Here is a 23,023-nt window from a genome sequence, read left to right on the forward strand (position 1 = left end):
CAAGCAAAAATCAGCATTAATTGTGTTTTGCAAACCCCTATTGAGTTTGGAATGCCTTAGGGCAGGAGTTCCCAGCCTCTGGAATCTAATACCTGATGATCTGAGATGGAACTGATGTAATAAAAATAGAAATAAAGTGCACAATAAATGTAATGCACTTGAATCATCTCAAAACCTTTCCCCAACCCCAGTCCACAGAAGTTTCCATGAAACTGGTCCCTGGTGCCAAAAGGTTGGGGACCACTGCCTTAGGGGTTAATCAACACTGGATTTAGGGTGAAATGGCAACCAGTCCTGTAAATTAGAGTGGAGGAAGGGGGTGTTCAAGAAGCTTGTAAATGTCATGTGTGAATTAAGGATTATATCTGTAAGAGTAGAGTATTCGCTCAGTCGTGTCAGACTCTTTGTGACCCCATGAACTGCAGCCCACCAGGCTCCTCTATCCATGGGATTCTCCAGGCAAGAATATTGGAGGGGGTTGCCATTTCCTTCTCCAGGGGATCTTCCCAACCCAGGGATCGAAGCCGGGTCTCCCACGTTGTAGACAGACGCTTTACTGTCTGAGCCACCAGGGAAGTCTTATATCTGTAAGGATGTCATCAAAATCAGTTCAGTAGCTCAGTCGTTTCCGACTCTTTGTGACCCCATGGACTGCAGCACACCAGGCCTCCCTGTCCATCACCAACTCCCAGAGTTTACCCAAACTCATGTCCATTGAATTGGTGATGCCATCCAACTATTTCATCCTCTCTCGTCCCCTTATCCTCCTGCCTTCAATCTTTCCCAGCATCAGGGTCTTTTCAAATGAGTCAGTTCTTTGCATCAGGTGGCCAGAGTACGGGAATTTCAGCTTCAACATCAGTCCTTCCAATGAATATTCAGGACTGATCTCCTTTAGGATGGACTGGTTGGATCTGCTTGCAGTCCAAGGGAGTCTTCTTCAACACCACAGTTCAAAAGCATCAGTTATTTGGTGCTCAGCTTTCTTTATAGGCCAACTCTCACATCCATACATGACTACTGGAAAAACCATAGCTTTGATTAGATGGACCTTTGTTGGCAAAGTAATGTCTCTGCTTTTTAACATGCTGTCTAGGTTAATCATAACTTTTCTTCCAAGGAGCAAACATCTTTTAATTTCATGGCTGCAGGCACCATCTGCAGTGATTTTGGAGCTCCAAAAAAGAAAGTCTCTCCCTGTTTCCACTGTTTCCCCATCTATTTGCCATGAAGTGATGGGACCAGATGCCATGATCTTAGTTTTCTGAATGTTGAGCTTTAAGCCAACTTTTTCACTCTCCACTTTCACTTTCATCAAGAAGCTCTTTAGTTCTTCTTCACTTTCTGCCATAAGGGTGGTGTCATCTGCATATCTGAGGTTATTGATATTTCTCCCGGCAATCTGGATTCCAGCTTGTGCTTCTTCCAGCCCAGCGTTTCTCATGATGTACTCTGCACATAAGTTAAATAAGCAGGGTGACAATATACAGCCTTGACGTACTCCTTTTCCTATTTGGAACCAGTCTGTTCCATGTGCAGTTCTAACTGTTGCTTCCTGACCTGCATACAGATTTCTCAAGAGGCAGGTCAGATGATCTGGTATTCCAATCTCCGTAAGAATTTCCCAGAGTTTATTTTGGTCCACACAGTCAAAGGCTTTGGCATAGTCAATAAAGAAGAAGTAGATGTTTTTCTGGAACTCTCTTGCTTTTTCGATGATCCAACGGATTTTGGCAATTTGATCTCTGGTTCTTCTGCCTTTTCTAAATCCAGCTTGAAGATCTGGAAGTTCCCGGTTCACACAAGGATGTCACAAATTAGAGCAAAAAAGTGTTTGAGAATCAATGTGGGAACACACTGTCTCCACGTGGATAGACCATGTAACTTACAGATGTTAATTCTATAGTGCTAGTATTTGATTCTCAGAACAATCTTTTTTTTTTTTTTTTTTTTTGCTGAATTTCTATTTCTGACCACAAGGTGGCATCTGATTTTCATTAATACACAAGACACATCTCATCTCTCACTCTTCAAACTGGAAAGCCACATTTGTCTCAGCTTCTGGACCCTAGGTACCAGAATTTTTTCAAATGGCAGCATTTCCAAAGGATATTGCATTCCTGTGGGTTTCTATAGGAGTCGAACTAAATCTTTTGTATCTGTAAGTCAGATCTGTATCAAGGCATGCTTACGAATATTTCATTTATTGATCACTGTGTTGAAGATACTTCATAGCCTGGGAACGTTTCCCATATGTTTCTTTACCTTACGCCCAATGTTGGAGACATGAATTATTTTGATATGTGCTTATTATATGCCACATGCTATTGTGTTTGGGAATGAGAGAGTACAGAGAAGTCTTTACTCAGAGATCTAACTTGCAAGATGGGTCTATTCCAGGTACATGTATGAAACAACCCCGAAGGAAAAACTCTCAAGGCAAATTGTCTAAGTTGAAGTCCATTATGATGAGTACGGTTTCTAGATCTGTGAGGTAAGTGATGAAGTGTGATAGTTTTGCCCTTGTGTTACCTGCACCTTTCACAGTACCTGCAGGAGTCATGACTCAGCTGAAAACTGTGGACTTTGGGGCCACAAGTGTATGCCTGCTAAGTTGCTCAGTCGTGTCTGACACTTTGCAATCCCATGGGCACTCCTCTGTCCATGGGGATTCTCCAGGCAAGAATACAGGAATGGGTTGCCATGCCCTCCTCCAGGGGATCTTCCCAACCCAGGGATGGAACACATCTCTTACATTTCCTGCACTGGGAAGTGGGTTCTTTACCACTAGCGCCACCTGGGAAGCCCTTGGGGCCACGAGTCCTAGATTCCAAAGCCAGCTTGCTATTGGTGGGCCCTTGGACAAGTCGCTATGACTGTGCTCTGTGTTTTCTCTCTGTTACGTTAGGAGAGGATGATAATCAAAAGCTTAAAAAGACTGTTGTAAAGATTGAGTGAATAATATAAATGAAACCAACTGCCGGTGGGTGTTAGGGCCCTGAGTTTCTCCTCTATTTAACCGTGTACAAACGTCTTGAGCTGTGTGTACTAAGGATTTGGCTCAGAGGTATCATTCCTGTGTTCCCTTGTGCAAGGCCATTGTATCTGTTAAGCACTGTAGATTCAGCACCTTAGGAGTGCCGGCTTTACAGAGAACATTGGGACTGTTTGGAAAACAAAAAGAAATGTATTGATTTCCGAAAATGAAACCAAAGAATCAGCATCAATGGACATTTCATTAAATATATATAAAATATTCTATCAACTTAAATGCTCCAAGCTCTTATGTCACCATGTAGAAATTATATTTAACATGGATGTGAGTAAATTAAAACTTTTTTGAGTTGATGTGAAATGAAGACTTAGGGACGCAAGCATAAAAAGTTCTAAAAAAGTTTCTACTCCTATGGCTGGTGTAGTCATGAGATCCTTAAGGATGAACCTGGCTTGGCAAGACAGATGAGACAGAGCTGGTCTGGGGGCATTTATCAGCCCTCCTTTTACTGTCCCTCAATGTCTAGATCAGATAGCATAGGGTGAGCCTGACAGAGGATGAAGAATGGATTGGAAAAGGGGTTCGGTGGATTCTTTCTCATTAGTGGATACTTCTTGACTTCTCAGTAATAAGGCAATTAACAATTTATATTTGACTTATGCTTTATTTTGAAAACCTAGCAGTATCCATCGATCCTTTCCATTTGCACTGAGAGCCCCAGAAAAAGAAATGCTCTTGGTATATGTTGGCAATATGAGAGGACATTCATGCTATAGTCTGTTTCTTCTTATTTACTAAATGCATGCTTTATTGAAGAATATCCAGGCTTCCCTCGTGGCTCAGTGGTAAGGAATCCACCTGCCAGTGCTGGAGACATGGGTTTGATCCCTGGTCCAGGAGGATCCCACCTGCCATGGGGCAGCTAAGCCCATGCGCCACAACTACTGAGCCCATGCTCTACAGCCCATGCTCTGAAAAAAGAGGAGCTGCAGCAATGAGAAGTCCACACACTGCAACTAAAGAGTAACCCATGCTTGCTGCAAGTAGAGGAAAGCCCTTGAAGCAGCAAAGACCCAGCATAGACAGAAATAGATTAATTAATTTTAAAAAGGAATGTCTTCCCCTTGGGTTGAGTTGTGCACTACTTTCTCCTTCTGTAAAGGTGGGGCGTGCTGGATGGAACTGAGAGATAAGCAGAAGCATCTGTGTGTCATAGGAAGAAGAGGAAATGCTTCATCAGGAGCCCAACAGAGTGACTACTAGGCTGCTCACCAGACAAAAACCCCACTATATGCCAATAAGGATTTATTTGCCAGAGAAATTGGCGCACGTGTGTGTGTGTGTGTGTGTGTGTGTGTGTGTGGCAGGAGGGGTGGCTTAGCTTCTTTGCAAAAGAAGACCTCAATGTGTAGAAGCCACACTGGTTTGCTTTATAGAGAGAGGATGTTTATACACTTAGACATCTATTATGCTCTGCCGTTGATAACAGTGAGATTTGTATCCATTGTTTTTCCAGGAAGCTATTGAGCAAAGCAAGGAACATGATCCTAGGAGGCGCTAAGGCACAGCTATCTGTGATTTTTTGAAAGACTACTGAACCTGAAACACAGCTCAGGAAAGTGAGGCCCGAGGAAACGTGACCAGGATGTGCAAACTGAAGAGCAGGGCACCTGAGCTGACTGGAGAAGGAGCAGCCACAGCACGCTGAGCAGAGTTTACTTGGTTTGTTGAACAGGTGTCATGTCTGTCATACATCACTAAGCGCCAGGTTGATACAAAGGCGACTTCCTCCTCCTTGTGATGCTGTTGTTTGCCCTTGACATCAGGACTGGCAGGGTGAGAGAAGAGAGATGGCCATAATTCAGCTGAATGGGGCTCAGGACCCAGTGATCTTTAGCTAAGAGCACAGACTAAGAAAGAGCAAGTCCTGGTGCAACCAGGTACCTGAGCCCTGCCTCCCAGTGTCCCCCATACTAAGTCAGAGGATGTGGGTGTCTCCAGGGGCTGGTCCCAGGGACTTGAAGTGCCTAAGAGTGCTCTCACTTTTTCTTCCCGTTGTATTGGAAAGGCTGTGAGAATAACTTACCTAGCCTGCCCTTGGATAGAACTGTAGGAGGGAAAAAGACTATTCTGGAGGATCATCAGAGTTGCAGAGCCACCTCACTTTAAGTGATGGTGATGATGGAGTTCAATCTGGTTTACATAGGTAACATCGAGTATCAGATGCACCTAGTTTATTTCACAAAAGGATGTACACTAAGATTCTTTTTAAAAGCAAGCTGCTTTGGTAAATTGTTAAATATTGAAATATGCAAGAGTCCCATTTGTACTCAGCTTTTAGAAATATGGATGTTGACTTAAGAAAGGGATATGAGAAAGTGAAGAAATTAACAGACTGATGAATTTTTTAAAATTATTTATACATTTAAATTTACATTGAGAATAATTAACTTGTTTGGTGTTCGGTTTTGAGTTTTGAGAAATGCATAGAGTCATGTCACCATCACGATCAAGGTACAGAATAATTCTATCACTCCCACGAACCTTCTTGTGCTTCCCTTTCATAGTCAATTTTTTCCACCAACCCTAAACCTTGACAAACTGCTCCACCACTATAGTTTTGAGTTTTGCAGAAGGTCATATAAATTGTAGAACGTTGTCTGTTATATGGATGCATCTCAGCTTGTTTATCCATTCACCAACTGAAGGACATTTGAATTGTTTCTAGTTCGGTGATTATGAATAGAACCGCTCTAAACATATGCATATAAGTTTTTGTATAAACATAAATTTTTCTTTCTCTAAGGTAAATATTTAGGAATGGGATTGTTGAGTTATATGGTAAGTGTATGTTTATAAGAAAAATAGCTTTCTTTCTGCCAAATACTTTCTAAAATGGCTATATTGTTTGCATTCTTACCACTGGAATAGTGGTAAGAACGTGGCACTAATCAATATAAAATAATTTTTGTTCTTACTGATCACACATATTTTCAAGAATTGAAGACAAGAAAAATAGGTTTTTATTCCAAGTTTTAGAATTTCTGTTGTTCTTCATCTTTCCTCATTCCTGAAGTTCTAGGTTTTCCTTTGGTATCATTTCCTTTCAGCCTCAAGACCTTCTTTTAGCATTTCTTTTAGAACAGATTCTCTGGCAATGAATTCCTACTTTTTCTTAATCTGAAAATGTCTGCTTTGCCTTGTGGAGTATAGTTAGTGGTTTTAAAGTATGGGTTGACGTCTCTTTCAGCATGTTACAGGTGGCTGTTCCGTTGTCTCCTAGCCTCTATGGATCTTGATGAGAAATCTTCAGTCCTTTGACTGATGTCTCATACATGTAATGTGTCATTTTTGTCTGACTGTGTTCAAGATTATTTTCTTCCTATATGTTTTCCATCAATTTAGTTATGATGTTTTGGTTTTTACTGAGTTTGTCTTGCTTGGGATTCACTGATATTCCTGACTGTGTAAATCTCTATCTTTCACAAAATTTGGAAAGTTTTTACTCTTATTTCATCAAATATCATTTCTGTACCAATAGCTCTCTTCTCATTTTGGGACTTAAAGACATCAGGGTTAAACGTCCAACATCGTATCACAAGTCCCTAAAGCTCAATTTATTTGTTTGTTTTAAAACTTGTTTTTCCTCTCTTCTTCAGATTGGAAAAGCCACTATTGATCTACCCTCACATTCACTTTTTCTCTTTTCATCTTCATTCTACTACTGAACTCAGGCAGTGAATTCTTAATTTCGGATATAGTTTTTAGTTCTACATGTTCAACCTTTGCTTTTTAAGTTTTCTCTTCTTTGATGAGAATGTCTATCTTTATATTGTCAAAAGTATATACCTATATCTCATGGTGTATATTTATAATACTGCTTTAAAGTCTTGTCTGATCATTCCAACATCTAGGTGTTGACAGGGTTGGCATCTGATAATTGTGTCTTGAGAAGTTGCCACCTTTTCCTAGTTGTTGGCATGTGGGTAATTTTAGATTGTATCCTGAACACATTGAATAGTATGTAGTGAAAATCCAGGTCCTATGAAAATCCTCTGGAGAATGTTTATTCTTTTTATTCTTTTGTTTTTTACAGATTTTTTTGATGTGGACCATTTTTAAAGTCTTTACTGAATTTGTTATAATATTGCTTCTGTTCTTAAGTTCTGGTTTTTGGCCCCAAGGCATGTGGGATTTTAGCTCCCCAACCAGGAATCGAACCCACACCCTCTGCATTAGAAGGCAAAGTCTTAAACACAGGATCTCCAGGGAAGTCCCAATATTCTTTTTAAACATTATTTGTTTATTTCGAATGCACTGGGTCTTTGTGGCTCGGCGTGGGCTTTCTCTAGTTGCAGTGCAAAAGCTTCTCACTGTGGTGGCTTCTCTTGCTGCAGAGCACAGGCTGTAAGGTACACAGGTTTCAGTGGTTGCAGCACAGGAGCTTAGTAGTTGTGGTGCCTGGGCTTAGCTTTTCCTTGGCACGTAGAATCTTCCCCAACCAGGGATCGAACCCATTACCCCTGCATTGGCAGGTGAATTCTTAACCATTGGACCATTGGGAAAGTGCCCAATATTCTTTCTAAAGGAGACAAAACTATCACTATTAAAAAACATCATGTAAACATAATGGTTTAGCTATTAATCCAAGAAAAGCAGCTAACAAGCCAACAGAATAAAGAATGAATGAAGTAAAATATGACGTTGTTCCCAAAGCACTGAAACTTAAAAGCCAGATCAATGTAACAGTATAGAGAGCCCACAAATAAACCCAGCATGAAAAAAGTTTCATATATAATAAAGGAAAAAATCACATACCAGGAGATAAAGGAAGAATCGCAAGGCTACTTGGAAATTTTCATTTAAAAAGGAAAAAATTAAATTATATCCCTACCTCACACTGTGCATGGTATACCAAAAATATTCAAATGATTAAATAATTCAGTGTAAAAGATGAAAGCAAAAAATAACCTTTAAAATCAAGGATTATTTTCTGCAAAAATTGAAAATATAAAGCAAAAGATGAATAGAGTTGACTACATGAAAAATTTTAATATATGTATTAAAAACATACAAGATTGTTAGGGGTAAATGGGAACTCTGTGTTACCTTTGCAACTTTTATGTAAACCTAAAACAATTCCAAAATAAGTCACAAAAAAATGTCACACACATACACACACTCAGACACACAGTATCTATCATAATTATGAATCTATATATCCTTTTCCACTTTGGGGAATTTATTTTCCAAATATACTTTCACGTGTACAATGTGACCATTGTCACAAACCCCTGGTTCAGTTCTTGTCATGTTATTTGCAATAGCAAAATATTGTATACAATCTACGTAGCAAGTACAAGGAACGGGATTTCCCTGGTGTCTTGTGGTTAATACTCTGAGCTCCAATGCAACAGGCTTGTATTTGATCCCTGGCTGGGGAGCTATGATCCTACATGCCATGTATCACAGTCAAAAAGAAAGGAATTATAAGGAACTACTTTAAAAAAGATGCAATGAAATGCCACCCATCTATTTACATAATAAGAAAGCTTCTGATACGGAAGAGTGTCAAAGAAAACAATTTTTTAAGTTAAAAAACACACAGAAATAAAAAAATAAATGAAGAAAAACCCCCCAGAAGGCAAAGTTTTATGTTAGTTGAGGTGTGAAAGACGAGGTGAGAAAACCTATTGATATTGCTTATCTGTTCAAAAGAAACTCTAGAAGGAGAACCTGCCATTAGAGCCATGTTCTGTCTGTCTTTAATGCTGGGTGTTGTTTTGGAGTATTTTTCTGGGTAGAGGGTTGCTTCTAGATGCACTGGAGCTTATATTTCAATTTAATTAATTAAAATGGATACTGCATCCACATGGTACAGACATTAAAGACATAACTTTTCAGGGTGAATACTAATAACGTGATGGTACTAGGATATTGACAGCAACTGGACGATGAAGGACAGGAGTGGGAAAGTGAGATTTTATGGAAATAACTGAAGTAAAAAGCAACGGCTCTAACTGCAGATTCTCAAACATTTGGCATGGGCACATATGGAAGAAATGTTATTTTTAAGTCCTGGGACTTTCCCTTAGTCCACAGAATCTCTGATCACATCAATACCCATTTGCTCCACCTTCCTGAAGGTTCTACTTTCACTTCTGCATCAGGCTAGTTGTTTCAGATGCCATCAGAAGCAGAAACTCCAGAAGTAATGAAATTTTTCTCCAAGGCTTGCTGATGAGTGGTCCCACCATGAGCCAGCCGTCTGCTTCTCCTAAGAAGACACTTAAGACGTGAGCAGTCATCTGGGATTCCCAGCTGTCCAGATATGAATTGTGGTCCTTGTAAACTCAGTATCCATTCACGTACACACACCTGTGCTTCCCAAGAACCATTATCTGGTGTTGAGTGTGTGTGTTGTTGATGTTCAGCCGCTAAGTCATGTCTAACTCTTTGCGACCCCATGGACTTATAGCCCTCCAGGCTCCTCTGTCCATGGAGTTCTCCAGGCAAGACTACTAGAGTAGGTTACCATTTCCTTCTCCAGGGGATCTGCCCAACCCAGGGATCGAACCCATGTCTCCTGCACGGGCAGGTGGATTCTTTACTAATGAGCCACCATGAAGACCTACAACACCTTCTAGGCTGTGTGTGTATGGTAGAATTATCATATTTGCACCAAAGCAGTATTTCTTTGACTGAATCTTCTCAAAACTGGATAATCCAACCCCTCATATTTTCTTGGGTCCTTTGGAGTTTCTGAGTTGCATACGGGCTCAGGAATATTTATCTGGATTTGCCCATCTTGTCTTTGTTTTTATTGTCCCTGAGAATTCTGTCTCCAAGAATTCTGTCTCCAGAGTCCTGTGGTACCACTGGGTCTCTGGATCACAGGGAGCTAGCAGTGGCTTTGGATTCTCGTGACTTTGTTACCCTTCCATTCTGTGCTCCAACAGGTGAAGGCGAAGTGTGGAATCTGCCTTCTGCCTTTACAACCTTTAACTGAGGGCACTGGAAAGCTCTGTGCTCCATGTGAGCAACTGGGACTCTGAGCAACCCCAGGCTTCCAGCATCAACATCTAGAGACTGGTCAAGAGAATAATCCTAATGCATACCTTGCTGTATTTAAAACTGCCCACCCCAGGACTTCCTTGGTAGTCCAGTGGTTAGGAGTTCGCCTTCCAACGCAGGGAATGTGGGTTCGATCCCTGGTAGGGGAACTAAGATCCCACATGTTGCAGGGCAAGTAAGCCCACCCGCCGCAACTACAGAGAAGGTCACGCACTGCAATGAAGAGCCTAATGCTACAACTAAGACCCAACACAATGAATTAATTAATTAAAAAACCACCCATCCCCCATTATTAGCCATTTCTCCCAAACAGTGCTATGATCCTCATTTCAATACACCCAGCCTGATGATTTCTGTTTTTAATCCATCTGCCTGCCAGGTGAGTCAAAGGGAAGCCTTTATTTTGTATTTTTTCATTTTTATTGGAGGCTAGTTGATTTACAATGCTGTATTAGTTGCAGGTGTACAGCAAAATGAATCGATTATACATACATACATATCCACTCTTTTTAGATTCTTTTCCATATAGGCCATTACAGAGTATTGAGTAGAGTTCCCTGTGCTATACAATAGGTCCTTATTAGTTATCCAGAAGTGATAATATATAGTTGTGTGCATATGTCTGTCCCAATCTCCTAGTTTATCCCTCCCCTCCCTTACCCCCTGATAACCATAGGTTTGTTTTCCACATCTGTGACTCCGTTTTGTAGATAAGTTCATTTGTATCAGTTTTTAAGATTCCGCATATAACAAATATTGAATAATATTTGTCTTTCTCTCTGACTGACTTCACAGATGTATGACAATCTCTAGGTCCACCCATGTTGCAAATAGCATTATTTTGTTCTCTTTATGGCTGAGTAATATTCCATTGTATATAGGTACCGCATCTTCTTTATCCATTCCTCTAGAAGCTTGAAAACTCTTGCTCCTGAGGGCTGGGAGCCAGGCTCAGGGGTCATTGAGCTGCTTCCCATGAGTATCTCAACATCACCGGATTTGCAGTGAAAGCCTTCCCTGTGTGTCTCCGTAACACACACACACACACACACACACACACACACACACACCTGCAGCAGTTGTACACTTACAGAACTTGCAAAAATGCGAATAGCTTCTAATAGTGTTTAGATACATTAATGGGTGCCATCACCATTAATGGGTGCCATCACTAACGCTTGTAATGTTTTTCTTGTTTTTTCCTCCTTATTGCTTATCTCTAGATTCAGGGCTGAACCCAGAAGTGGGGCTGCCCAGAGCAGGCCTGTTAATTGATATCCTGTTACATTATTGTTCTCTAAATGTTGCTTTTAACATTTACATTTATGGACAGGCTGATGGCTGCCTGGGGGAAAACCAGAGAAAAGAAATGCCAGGGGGTGCCCCAGCCTCTTTTAACATCTTTAACAACAGCAATCTGCTCTCTTCAAAAACCTAAGCTCATCTGGCCCCACCTTCTCAGAAGGAAGTTAAGTGGTTATGTCTTGTTGTTTGGGGGCTTCCCAGGAGGCTCAAGTGGTAAGAACCTGCCTGCCAATGCAAGAAATGTAAGATGCTGGTTCAATCCCTAGGTGGGGAAGATTCCCTGGAGGAGGGCATGGCAACCCACTCCAGTATTTTTGCCTGGAGAATCCCATGGACAGAGGAGCCTGGCAGGCTACAGTCCATGGGGCTGCAAAGAGTTGGACATGACTGAAGTGACTTAGCATGCATGCAGACGAAAGTAGCCTCAGATTGACCCTGAGTCTACTCAGTTTTATAGGTGCACCCTTGGGTAAATCTGTGTGCAGGCTGCTCAGCCTCCTCTCTGCAGATGCTCAGCTCTTGAGGAGCAGCTGCAGCCACAGCCCTATGTTCACATTTGAAAAACCTGCCATGTGTTCTCAGGAAATCCACCTGTCAAACATGGGACGGACTTGGAATTAACTAATATTTTCTGCAGTGGAATCTCCTGGTATTATTTGTAATCACTGTAATCATCTTAAAAATGTCTCTACTCTCTGCCTTTTCAAATCATACTAATCCTTTGAGCCACTACTAAAACCCACTTTAAATAAATATATTGAGCATCTGCTATGTGTTAAGTACTGGCTGGACCCCGGGGAAAGGCAGCTCTTTTATAGAGCTGACACCCCTGACCTCAGGCATACAGATGGGGGGAGGGCCATAAATGAATACATAAGTAATTAGAATTCAGGGTTTTAGAATATAAGAATTATATATACAGGATGACCTAATCTGGACATTTTTTTCTTTTTTCTGGCAGCACCGCAGGGCATAGGGATCTTAGTTCTTCCATCAGGGATCAAACCTGCACCTCTTGCAGGGGAAGTGCTAAGTCTTAACCTCTGGACCACCAGGGAAGTCCCAGTCTGGACATCTTTGAGAGCAAAAGGGGGAATCAATTAATATATAAGCAGGAACACCAGGTATAAACTGGGACTGTGGGACTTCCCTGGCAGTCAAGTGGCAAGTACTCCCTGCTCCCAATACAGGGAGCTCGGGTTTGGCCCCTGCTCAGGGAACTAAGATCCCACATGCTGAAGGGTACAGCCATGAATAAATAAATTAGGACCGTCTCCAGCAAACTGGAATATAGGATCATCCTATTAGTTAATAAAATGTTACAAGAACTTGAAAAACAGAGTACAAACTCAGATTGAGAAGATGGTAGGAAGGCTAACTAGAGAATGCAACTTTTGAAATGAAATTTATTTTTTTAATATTTATTTGACTGAACTGGATCTTAGTTGTGGCATGTGGGATCTAGTTCCCTGACCAGGGATCACACCTGGGCCCCCTGCACTGAGAGCCTGGAGTCTTAGCCACTGGACCACAGAGGAAGTTCCTGAAGTGGAATTTAAATAAATATGCTCATGGTTGTCAGATGGAGCCCTCTCAGGAGAGAGAACCCTGCAGGGACATACGTGGTGAATTCCAGGAATACATATAATGAATATTTCAGTGAGATCTGAATGCAGGGTGTAAGGTAGTGACAGATGAATCAGGAAGATTAGGTCAGGTTCTGATGGTGTGATGTCTTAATGTTTTCCTAAGATTTTTGTTCAGTTGCTCAGTCGTGGCCAACTCTTTGCAGCCCCGTGGACTACAGCACGCCAGGTTTCCCTGTCTTTCACCATCCCCCAGAGTTTGCTCAAACTCAGGTCCATTGAATCAGTGATGCCATCCAACCATTTCATCCTTGAGATGTTTGGGCTTTAAAGTGCTGGTGACAAGGAACCACCAAAGATTGTTGAGCATAAGAAGGAGCAGATAAATAAGGTAGAAGACAAATTAGTGATGTCAAAGGCTGGAGTTAGAGAAGCCAGTTAGAATATAGATCAATGGTCTAATGAGTGTAAGGCCCATGAGAGTGAAAAGAGAATGGAATTTTGACCTAGACTAGAAGTCTCGGTTCAGTTGAATATGAAAGAAAGTAGGAGAGGTCTCTGGACCAGCTGCCTGCTTCAGTTCAGTTAGTTCAGTTCAGTCGCTCAGTCGTGTCCGACTCTTTGCGACCCCATGAATCGCAGCACGCCAGGCCTCCCTGTCCATCACCAACTCCTGGAGTTCACTCAGACTCACGTCCATCGAGTCAGTGATGCCATCCAGCCATCTCATCCTCTGTCGTCCCCTCTCCTCTTGCCCCCAATCCCTCCCAGCATCAGAGTCTGCTTAGTGCTGCCATTACTTGAATCAGTGAACTCTGGAGGAGCTTGTTGAACCTGATGGAGGGATGAGCTGGTGAATTGTGCTTGGTGCTTCTGTTCAGAGACTGAAGGTGAAAAACAGCCCAGTTGTCTCCATGGAGTGTCCATGGGGGCCCTGTTGGGAGCTGCCCATGGGTGGCATGCTAAAAGATTGCAGTACAGCCCAGTCCAGGACCTTGAAGTGGTTCCAGGGACCAGAGGCACGAGCCTGAATAGGACAGGATTCTCGGGAGAACAGACCTCATTGCTGGGAACTGCTGCCAGCTCTTGGGCACTGCAGCTAAGGACAGCTGCACACAGGAGAATGGAAGAACTACTGTAATGGGCCACAGTTGACAGGGCTCCCTGAAAAATAGCCAACAGGGACTGTGAGGGACACATTATCCATCCACCCCATCTCGGCTTTCTCTGTCACTAGAGGACATCCTTGTTAAGGGTAGAAATAGTTGGATTATTCACATGATCCACAAGGACGAAGCAGTACATGTGGTGGTACTGTGGGCCCCTGAGCCAGACCCCATAGCATAAAGATGCCCCCACTCTCCCTAGCTAGTCCCGACATGGACTGAAAGTATTGTTGTTCAGTTGCTAAGTCGAGTCTGACTTGGCGACGCCATGGACTGCAGCACACCAGTCTCCCCTGTCTTTCACTGTCTACCAGAGTTTGCTCAAATTCATGTCCATTGAGTCAATGATGCCATCCAACCATCTCATTCTCTGTTGTCCCCTTCTCCTGCTTCCTTCAGTCTTTCCCAGCATCAGGGTCTTTTCCAGTGAGCTGGTTCTTCGCATCAGGTGGCCAAAGTATCAGCACTTCAGCTTTAGCATCAGTCTTTACAATGAATATTCAGTGTTGATTTCCTTTAGGACTGACTGGTTTGATCTTCTTGCAGTCCAATGGACTCTCAAAAATCTTCTCCAGCACCACAATTTGAAGGCATCAATTCTTTAGCACTCAGCCTTCTTTGTGTTTCAACTCTCACATTCATACATGACTACTGGAAAAACCATAGCTTTGACTATATGGAGTTTTGTTGGCAAATTGACATCTCTGCTTCTTATTATGTTGTCTAAGTTTGTCATAGCTTTCCTTCCAAAGAGCAAGTGTCTTTTCATTTCATGGCTATAGTCACCACCCACAGTGATTTGGATCCCAAGAAAATATACCTTCTTGCTATGTCCTCACGTGGCAGGTAGAGAGAGAAAAAAAGAGAGAGAGGGCCTCAGAGAACTGGTCTCTCTGCTTCTTCTTTTAAGAACATTTAGATAAGGTCGTGAGGGGGCCCCACCCTCATGACCTCATCTAAATCTAATTACCTCCCAAAGCCCATCATATTGGAGGTTGTGTGAGTGATAGTCGCTCAGTTGTGTCCAACTCTTTGCGACCCCATGGACTGTAGCCTGCCAGGCTCCTCTGTTCATGGAATTCTCCAGGCAAGAATACTTGAGTGGGTTACCATCTCTTTAGGGCTTCAGTATATGGATTTTTGGAGGACAAAAACATTCAGTCCATAGCACCTTGGAACTTCTTTCAGCCTTATATCATCACTTGCTGGAGGGAGAGAGGCAGCAGGGGTGATGATACTGGGAGCATTATGGTTTCTGCGAAGAACTTCTCTTTTAAAAAAAACTCTCAACCAAACCATCACAATTAATCCCTGTCTTAAGTGCACCAAAACACACTTTAAAATGGGCAGGTCTTATCCCTGGAATGTACTCTTCGGATTAGGATCAATTTTAGACATATCATTTCTTTAGCTAAAGTGAAGGGAAAACAAATTTTATTTGATCTTCCTTAAGATCTTTCCTCTCTTACTTCTCCTGCCATCAAATTCTTACCTCAACTGAAAGGCCATGTTAAGTGCAAGGCAAATTCTTTATCTCTTTGCATAGAGATTAGCAATCTCTGGGTGATGGAAGTCTCAAGTGACTGACTGCTGCCAGTGTGAGATGTGTGACCTTATGAAAATGCTATGCTTTCTGGGTTTCAGTCCTTCATCTCTACAATCATAGGTTATCCTTGTTATTGAAAATCATGGGTATAAAATCTACTTGAAATTGGGAACAAATGTCCAAATTAAAGAGTGACAGGGACTGTATATTGAAGAACCAAACTAAAAATCTTAAAAATAAGTTTACTTTGTATATAAAATATATTTTTAAAATTTAAACTGTTTTATTGTTAGAATGAACCAAGAATGACGTAAATGGTCATTCCCTTTGGAAGTACGTGGTTTTTCTGGCAAAACTGTCTGTTGGCATAATACAATAGCCTTCACTTCTTGATTGAGTTTAATCCCACGATTACAAAGAGGTTAATTTTGGGGAAAATATTCAAGAATTTCATTAATTTGTTCAAGGGCTTCTCTTAATTCAAAGTTACTCAGGTCATTCTTTTTGGAAATTATTTTTATGTCACCCTCTTTGATTTTCTCTTCTTGCGTTAACCATTGTATTGCCAGCAGCTCTTCATTTATCAACTGTTTTGCATGTGATTGAGCAGTTCAACACCAATTTGATTCAGTAAGATTTTTTATTTTACTTTTCAACCAGTTAGCATTGTGGTTGGTATTTATAATGATCAGGGAAAGAGTAGACAACAGAGATGTTGACCCAAAGAGTAAAACTAAACACCAGCACTGAGGGAGGAGGGATGTTTGAGATGGCACCCATTTTTAAGTGGAAAATCATTTAGTGAACATTTTCTGATTAAAGCCACTTTTGCTTCCTTATATAGCTTGTAGCTTAGTTCCCTGGATGATTCATGTTGGGATAATAAGGATCCACTATAGGTTTTAGAGGGGCTTCCCAAGTGGCTCTAGTGATAAAGAACCCATCTGCCAATGTAGGAGACATAAAAGATATGGGTTCAATTCCTGGGTCAGGAAGACCCCCTGGAGAAGGGGAAGACAACCCACTCCAGTATTCTTGCCTGCAGAATCCAATGGACAGAGGAGTCTGGCAGACTACAGCCCATACAGTCATAAAGAGTCCGAAACCACTGGGGCGATTTAGCACACACACACATAGGTTTTAAAATTTGAAACCCATTATGGTCATTCCTCGTACATTTGACATGGTTAAGACAAAGTGGGAGTTGTATGAATAACACGTCTTGCTTGCTTTTTTAGCCAAAAAAAGTACGAAATAATAACTATCATGTGATATTTCTTATATGCGGAATCTAAAAAAGGGTACAAATGAACTTATCTATAAAACAGAAATAGAGTCACAGACATAGAAAACAAGCATGGCTACCAGGTAATAAGGAGAGGAGGGATAAATTGGGAGACTGGGATTAACAGATACATGCTACTGTATGTAAAACAGATAACCAATAAGGACCTATTATATAGCACAGGTAGCTCTGCTTAATACTCTATAAAAACCTATATGGAGAAAGAATCTAAACGAAGAGCGGATATGTTTATATGTATAACTGATTCACTTTGTTGTACAGCAGAAACTAACATAAGATTGTAAATCAATTGTACTCCAACAAAAATTTTTAAAAATACATATTTAACATTTTTCTAAGACCTAACTAGGAGCAGTCTGCACCTACATGAATGTAAACTCCCTGGGACATTTTCCCATCTTGATAAATCCAGAAGTAAGAATTCAAGTTCTTGACACAGGCAACATGCCCAGCAAATGCTAGCTGACTACACTAAGGCGGAAGCATGAGAGGGATTCTTTCACTAAATAGTTATGTTATCGTGATAATCTTTTATTTTCCCAAAATCTCAACTGCAAAATGAAGAAAAGGGACTGAAAAACCTCCAAAACTCATATACAGTTCTAAGATTTTTTTGATGCAGACCAATTTTTTTTTTTTATTGAGCTGAGTTTTCATTGCTGCACGTGGGCTTTTTCTAGTTGTGGTGAGCGGGGGCTACTCTTTACTGTGGAGCACAGGCTCTAGGCACACAGGCTTCAGTAATGCAGCACTTGGGCTCAGTAGTTGTGGTGCACGGGCTCAGTTGCTCCAAGGCATGTGGAATCTTTCAAGACAAGGCATGTAACTCATATCCCCTGCCTTGGCAGGCATATTCTTATCCACTGAACCACCAGGGAAGTCCTGATGTGGACCATTTTAAAGTCTGTTGAACTTGTTACAACATTGCTTCTGTTTTATATTTTAGATTTTTAGCCAGGAGGCATGCGGGATCTTAGCTCCCCAACCAGGGATCAAACCCGCACCCCCTGCCTTGAGAAGACGTAACCACTCTACTGCCAGGGAAGTCCCAAGATTCTTTCGCTTAGAGTGAAAAGCAGCCCCCGTACCACTTCACAAAAAGAAAAAGCCACCTGGCATCAAGGTGGCAGCGCTTTTCACTGAGTGGGGAGATTTGATACATACCCTGCACAAATAAAGTGCACATTTTAAGAACTTCCCAACACAAAAATGCACAACTGCTGGCTCTTCTCAGGCTGTCGTTTGTTCTTGGAGAACGGCAAGGACTTAACGTCCTGAAGACTGGTGTGTGTTTTAGTATCTGCCCAAAGTTCAGATCTAACCTAAAGTTTGCTTTGGCCATGCCTCTATAGAGGTGTCAAGCCATTTCTAAGCAGGGGATAAATGGGAAGAAAGCTTTGTAAAACCTCTAGTAACCCAGCTTGTTTGAAGGTTTGGTTGCATCACAGTTGATGGGCTAACAATCCTTGTCTTCCACCTGGATCGCTGGATGTTATTGACATGGGGAACATTTCCTCAATGCTTGTCGTTTAACCAACAGGTTGCTGGAATAGGGAGTTTTGCTTTTTAGACATTTTTGCATACTTTGATTATAGTATCTTGAAGCGAGTTTGGAGGGAAAGATTCTATAAGCTCTATTTTCTCTCCTTGTAAAATGCTCCATTTGGCACTTGTTACACATGGTTTCTGGGCTTCCCAAGTGGAGCAGTAGTAAAGACTCTGCTTGTCAATGCAGGAAACGAAGGAGACGAGGTTTCAATCCCTGGGTTGGGAAGATCCCCTGGAGAAGGGCATGACAATCCTCTCCAGTATTCTTGCCTGGAAAATCCCACGGACAGAGGCACCTGGTGGGCTACAGTCCATGGGGTCACAAAGTGTGTATCTGTTAGTTGCTCAGTCTTGTCCGACTCTGCAACCCCATGGACTGTAGCCCACCAGATTCCTTTGTCCATGGGATTTCCAAGGCAAGAATACTGGAGTGTGTTGCCATTTCCTTCTCCAGGGGATCTTCCCAAACCAAGGACTGAACCTGAACCTGAGTCTCTTATGTCTCCTGCATTGGCAGGCTCTTCTTTACCACTAACACCACCTGGGAAGCCCTTATTGAAGTATAACTGATTTACAATGTTGTGTTATTTCTACTGTATAGCAAAGGGATTCAGTTATACATATACAGATCCCTAAAATCAACAATAATTTAAGTGCCTCTTAACATGCACAAAACATTAACATCTTTCATTTGACACATCAGTTGAGCACCAGCTATGTGTCTGAATCTGGTTTGGGTTCTTTACCTAAACTACACTCGTGTGAAAGTGGTGCCATCAATCTTACAATACAGATAAAAGTGATTGCCTGAGAGGCAAACAAGTATATGACTTGGCCTTCTCCTTAGGAAGCTTCAGTTTAGTTGAGAACACAACATTTGCACATATGAAACAATGGCTAAATAAAAAATATTATAGTAAACATCAGCTTTCCAGAACTGTCAAAAGTTAACTCATCCTGGTAAAATAATCTAGTTTTCTGGGTATCTGAGAGATGTCCCTTAAAACATAAGATAGTAGCATTAAAGGCAGTTAGTAATCATACTTAGTTCCAAGACAACAGTTCTTTTAAGACCTACTGGAGTATGTGTATAAGACAGTTTCTATGTTGGGATCATTTGTTATTTTATTGTACCTATGTTTTATGGTTTTTCTCTCTCCCCCCTTGTAATTGGTTTGTCAATGTACCTTTTAATTTACTGATGACAAACTAGCAAAGGTTTGAGAGCAGACTGACTGATTTTATTAGGTCTGGTTGTAAAACATGCAACAAGTTAACCCTATGGATTTCTTCCTTCAGGAAAGAAGGAAGCCGAAGATATGTAAGCCTATGGATTTCGTCCTTCAGGAAAATTCCTCAATCTTTGAATGGACTACTCAGAGACCCTCTCCTCCTTGTTTCAAAACTCCTTATCTGATCCTTGCTTTTATTCTGGAAAACTGAGAAATCAAGAAAACTGAGGTGCTAGATAAATGAGGTACATTTCATTTACTATTCTGAACATGATTGAGCATTAACATGTGACGGACATGGTTATTGAAGTTATGAATAGGTAGCAGATGAACAATCTCAAGCAATGTAGGGAGAGAAAAGCAGTAATTGTGTAGATATCTTTCCTCTGGAAAGTAAGGAATCATATTTATTAGAAGCATCTTAGGCATTATCCTCATTTTTTGAAGGATATATTGAAGCCAAGAGAAGTTAAGCAACTTGTTCACTTCTGCAAGCTCACACAGAACCAGTTGTAAAATCTGGTCATTTGATCTTAGGTCCAGGTTTGGATTAGTTTTCGTCACAATAAATGACCACTTGTTTCTGAGTTGAACCAAAGGAAGTATATCTGAGGGCCCAGCCTCAGACATTTACTTACATGACAGAAGGAAAGGAAGGGGAGAGCCCATGACCGCAACCACAAACCCCCCACCCCACCCCCCACACACTCCTCTAAACCCACTAAGGAGCCTGGAAGTTTGAGCTCCACCTTCTTTTAGAGACTCTCCAGGAAAATCATTGACCGACTCACATCTCTGGCGGTGGCAGGCCTGGACCTGTGGACCAGCCTTCCAGAGCTGACACCGTACTAAGGAATCACTAGGCTAAAGAAAGAAGGGAAAGAGGAGCCTTAGAGAAACAGAGGGATTATGGAAGTTGCTTTAGAAAACAATTTTTAAAACTGCTTTATTAGGGTATAATATATATTAGATGAAATTCCTCTATTTTAAGTATAGAGTTTGATAAATTTTGACAAATATCACATAACCACTTCCAGTATCAAGTAATGTAATATTTCTATTACAGCCCAAAGTTCCCTCATGCTCCTTTGCAGCCCATTCCCTTTTTCCATCCCAGGTCCAAACAGTCACTGACCTTCTTGCCACTGTAGCTTTGCCTTTTCTAGAATTCCATAAGAATGGAACCGTGCAGGTCAGAGTCTTAGGTCTGACTTCTTTCATTAATGTGTTAATATGATGAAATATATGACTTGATTTTCAAATACTAAATGAACATTGAATTCCTGGGATGAACTACAGTTGGTCATTGTATATTTTTATCATTAAATTGATGGATTAAACTTGTTAATGCTTTGTAAAGGATTTTGTATCTATGCTCATGAGGGATATGAGTATACAGTTTCCTTCTAAAGTAATGCCTTGTAATGTTCTTGTCTGGTTTTGATAACAAGGTAATGCTAGCCTCATGCATTTTGAATTAGGAAGTATTTTCTCCTCCTCTATTTTCCGGACGAATTTGTGTAGAATTGATATATGCATTACTGTGTGTAAAAGAAATAACTAATGAAAAGAGTGTAGCACAGGAAACTCTACTCAGTGCTCTGTGGTGACTTAAATGTGAAGGAAGTCCAAGGAAGAGTGGATACATGTATGCGTTTATGTATAGCTGATTCACTTTGCTGTACAGCAGAAACTAACACAACTATTGTACAGCAAATATAGTCCAATAAAAATACTAAGTAACTAAAAAAAGACAATTATTCTTATATTAGGATGGTAGTGTTTTAAGGACTGGGTTCTCTGAGTGGGTCTTCACTTTATGGTTTCGGATATTGTGTCAACACAGAATAAATAAGAGTGTCTTGTGTGTGCTGTGCTAAGTCTCTTCAGTCGTGTTCAACTCTTTACGACCCAATGGACTGTCATCCACCAGGCTCCTCTGTCCATGGGATTCTCCAGGAAAAAATACTGGAGTGGGTTGCTATGCCCTCCTCCAGGAGATCTTCCTGACTCAGGGATCGAACCCCCATCTCTTACGTCTCCTGCATTGGCAGGCAGGTTCTTTATCACTAGGGCCACCTGGGAAGCCCAAGAGGATCTTATAAAAAGCCAAAACAAAGTGATTTTCAATATTTTCACTACCAACGACCCATTTTACTTTTTATACCTTCTACAAAGCAAGGTTTAAGAGATATCTTATGCATCAATTATTTTTAGTTAATACAAGTTAATCTGAGACATGCCACAGCCAGTTAGAGTTTCTTGTTAGAATAAACTATCTGGTTGGATTTTGTATAATATCACTAAAAGAAAAAGTCATACTAAGCACTTATCAAGAACTGATTGTGAGCGAGGCATTGTTCTAAGTGCCTTCCTTGCATCAGATCAGGTAAGCTTCACAGCCATCATGTGAAATACACACTGTGGTTATCAGTACCTTGCTGATGAGGAAATGAGTGGCTAGGACAAGGCTCCACAGCTAGTGAGTTGTGCTGCACTGAATTTAAGGCAGTCTGACTCCAGATTCTGAACTCTGAAACCTTTATAATGCAGAGTTGACACTTGAATTGGATCATGTGGTTACCTGAGTGTAAATAAATGAATGATCATCCTTAGGCTTTCTGAAATAATGAAAATAGCACACAGACATCCATTACTGCTTTGGGATCACCTAAGCAGAAGTCTCTGCTTTAAAATTTAGATACCAATTAGCATCCTGAGCTTTGCTTTGGATGACTGAGTGCATACTCCACAGCATCTTTAAGGAACCCAAAGAACGCTAAGAGACAACCCTGATGTAACTGGTAATAAACAGATACGGGGGCAACCTTCCCCAGTGTTCTTGTAACCTAACCAGAATTTTGTTTGAAAATGACTGGGCTTATTTTCTAGATTCCACATGTATGTGTTAATATACGATATTTGTTTTTCTGACTTCTCTCTGTTTGACACTCTCTAGTTCCATCCACATCTCTACAAATGACCTAATTTTGTTCCTTTGTATGGCTGAGTAATATTCCATTGTATATATGTATCACATCTTCTTTATTCATTCCTCTGTTGATGGTCTTATTTGCAAAACAGAAGCAGAGACATAGGCATAGAGAATAAATATACGGATACCAAGAGGAAAGGGGAGGGGGGAGGAATTAGAAGATTGGGATGAACACATATACACTATTGACACTTTGTATAAAATAGATAACTAATGAGAACCTACTGTATAGCACAGGGAATTCTACTTAATGCACTGTGGTGACCTGAA

General features: G+C 41.1%; 1 long non-coding RNA gene across 1 annotated transcript; it reads left to right on the forward strand.

Annotated features, from left to right (window-relative positions):
• The first annotated feature begins 1,213 nt into the window (after positions 1 to 1,213).
• Positions 1,214 to 21,625, forward strand: LOC109563135 (uncharacterized). Its single transcript, XR_002181304.2, has 3 exons — positions 1,214 to 2,494; positions 4,512 to 4,717; positions 19,826 to 21,625. It is a non-coding gene; the product is annotated as an uncharacterized lncRNA (long non-coding RNA).
• The last annotated feature ends 1,398 nt before the right edge of the window (positions 21,626 to 23,023 follow it).

This window comes from Bos indicus, chromosome 8, assembly GCF_029378745.1.
Source record: "Bos indicus isolate NIAB-ARS_2022 breed Sahiwal x Tharparkar chromosome 8, NIAB-ARS_B.indTharparkar_mat_pri_1.0, whole genome shotgun sequence".
NCBI lineage: Eukaryota > Metazoa > Chordata > Mammalia > Artiodactyla > Bovidae > Bos > Bos indicus.